Consider the following 3,174-nt stretch of genomic DNA (forward strand, 5'->3'; position numbering starts at 1 on the left):
AAGGATTATTGATAAATTAGAAATCCACTTAAAGGTGATAAATGCCTATAAAGTTTTGGATAAAGTAGATAAAATAATCAGGCAGGCAGTAGCATTGCCTGTGTAGGAATGGCTCGGATTGTGCATCAAAATGGCATTTTAAATATATCCTCAATAGGTCATCAGAACCTTACAGTATTTCCTTTCATAACAATATCTATGCAAGTTCTAGGAATGTCTGTAAATATCATAGCAAAAAATTTGAATTTCTTGTTTTTCTTTCTTTTGCTTCTTTTCTAGTACATAACTCAAAAACCAAAACAGTGATGTCAACCAATTTAATAATACCTAGTTGTGATAAAAAAAAATCACAATTCTAGTGTAAGTGATGGTATCACTATCCCTTTTAAAATGCTTAAGTACAGTGTGAAAAAGGAATTACCAGCCAATAATAGATAATAAATATTACAATTGGAACCTCATTGTATTTAGAATTTGGTTATAAATACAATCTTCCCATGTCTATTGAAACACTGCATTAAAAACAAACAAGAAAATCTTTTAAAAAAGCAACCAAATGTAGGGATGGCTAAATCAATCCTTTAAAAACAATGCCAACAAGATAGTAGGGGTGGCATTTTCATCATCCCTACATCAGAACACGGGTGAGAATTAAATATTCAATCATAATTGAGTTTAACTTATCTTATTTTTGTCTGTTGACATTGTACTACACTGTGTGCCTCTGCTATTATGTAAGGATGATGCAAATGTCATTCCTACTATCTTGTTTGCATTCTTTTTGATGAGTTGATATTAACCATCCTTATATTTACTTCCTTTTTTGAAAAGTTTTTCTTCAGTTGTAATTACTGAACTTGTGCTATGTCAGATCTTTGTGGGTTTGGAATCTGCTAAACTTCCTTCTTGTATGAGACAAGTTTCATATTTTACTCTGTAGTCTAGCTCCTATATTTTATATCTAGTGTATTTTAGGGTTTATCCAACCTGAAAGAGTGAATATTTCTGATAGTACACTAAGGTAGTATTAATTGAAACTACTAGTACTTATGAGAATGTCAATTTCTTACTGTGTGCATTGATCTTGTATTCATTTTGGCTTTCATGATAGTCTTGTAGTGATTTTGGTTTGTAGGTCACTTTCATGTGGATAATCTCAACAGTGTTATGGAAGAAAAGGATCTTTGTATTTTAGTTCATCAATCTTTTAAGCCATCCAAGCAATTTGCTGTTGCTAGTTGTATAGCAAATATAACAGTTAAGAACAGCAAGGGGACTGTTGGTCCATTGAGGCTGTCCCATCCACAACAAAACTTAAAAAAAAAAACCTTACAGATCCAGCCAATATCATTAGAATATTTATTGAGTCTTAAATTTAATGCATAAACACATCAAAAGTCAACCACTCTGTTATCCTGTTAGAAAAGCAAAACTAAATCTTAGTCTAAATGAGACCTAACCAGTGAACTAGACAATTGTGCTCATTATTAAGCTCTCTATCTTAAGAAGGACATTGAATTGTTGGAAAGGATTCAAAAGAAGGCTACTAGGATGAGACCTAAGATGTAATGGTTATCATAAGAGGACAGCTTAAGATCTCTGAATTTTTTTTAAGTTTTGTAACACTTCATTTCAGGTATATAAATGTTGTTGAAATCTGCTTTTGTCATAATGTCTGAGATGAATAGATAAGTAATGCTTCTTGAAAATAACTCGGTCACCTTAACACAAACAATCTTTAAGCACATAAATACTGCTGAGTCAGCACTTTTTTGAGTTCTTTTTTAAAAGATACATTGAATGATATATTCCAAACAAAATTTTAAAACTTAACAAAATTGGTCATGTACAGACTTTTTTAGAATAGGTCTATTAATCACATTCATAGTCATTTTTTTTATTATAGTTTGTTATGGTATAATTCAGGGTCAAAGCAGCACATATTTGTGTGAAACTTTTGAACACCAGTGCAGCATCTATCAGAACATTGATTTGTTTGTCAACCACACTTTTTTAACATCTAAAATCTTGATCTTCATCCATATAATGCAGAACTGTGCTGCTGTCCACATAGCTCCACACATGTTCAAGTGTAAATTGTTCATGTTTATGTGATCTAGATTATTTAGCAACAAGAACATTTTGAAATTATTGCTGTTTTCTTAATCATTGCACATTTGTCACTCTTGAGAAGTATGAGTAGCAGTTCTTATGCCATTGTATTTTAAATCTTCATACATTTCTTCAATTAAGTGTTCAGTTTTCCCAAATATATCATTGTCACTATTAACAAGGTGCTTTTTTAAAAACATTAATTTAAGTTGGATTGTTGTATTTCTTGGAGATTTTGACTTTCTGGCATATATTAAAATTTGATCCAATATTCAACAGTTTTATCTTTGAAATTGGCTGGAATTTTTAAATGCATGTGACTGTTTCGCTGATAATTTATTAAACCTTTCGAGGTGGGTCATGGGTAAAAGGCCATGTCATCACGTTTGTTGACTAGCATTCAAAATTTTATTGGACTAATATTTCATTAATTCATATCGATAAGTATGGTATCAAACAGTAGATTATAATTCAAATGCTAGTATTATACATTATTCAATTTCTTAATTTAAAAGTAAATATAAAAAAAATGGTTAAACATCAATTTTGTGTGTGTCACATGGTATGTTTAATGCAGTACTGATTCAAATTAGATGTTTGTGATGTCAGAATACTAAGTTTATAGTTTTGTACGAATTAGGAATTCAGATTACCAATATTGACAAGCTAGAATATAAAATAAGAACCTCGTCTTTTCTATTTGCTGAGATATCACTCATGTACTGACTCAAACACAGTGGCTCCTCTCAACTCTTTCCTTTATATACAATTACTTCAGTATATGACATATGAGTAACCATTCGGAAGCTCAGAATGTCACCTTAGTGGCTTTCTCAGCCATTTTAAAGGGCTTGGATGCCATTTCTTTCTTCTGAACCAATATTTCACCGAGGTAGGGTGTGTCTTTAGTCTGCTCAAAATTTCATAATTTTTTAAACTAACATGCATCTTCGTTACTAAGCTTGATAAATTAATGTGGAATTCTGTGGTATTGATGTAGTAATTTATGATTTTTAGTTACTCAAATGTATATATAAAACTTAAAAAAATTTGTTTCATATC

Source organism: Limulus polyphemus, unplaced genomic scaffold (assembly GCF_000517525.1).
Source record: "Limulus polyphemus unplaced genomic scaffold, Limulus_polyphemus-2.1.2 Scaffold65, whole genome shotgun sequence".
In the NCBI taxonomy this organism is placed as follows: domain Eukaryota; kingdom Metazoa; phylum Arthropoda; class Merostomata; order Xiphosura; family Limulidae; genus Limulus; species Limulus polyphemus.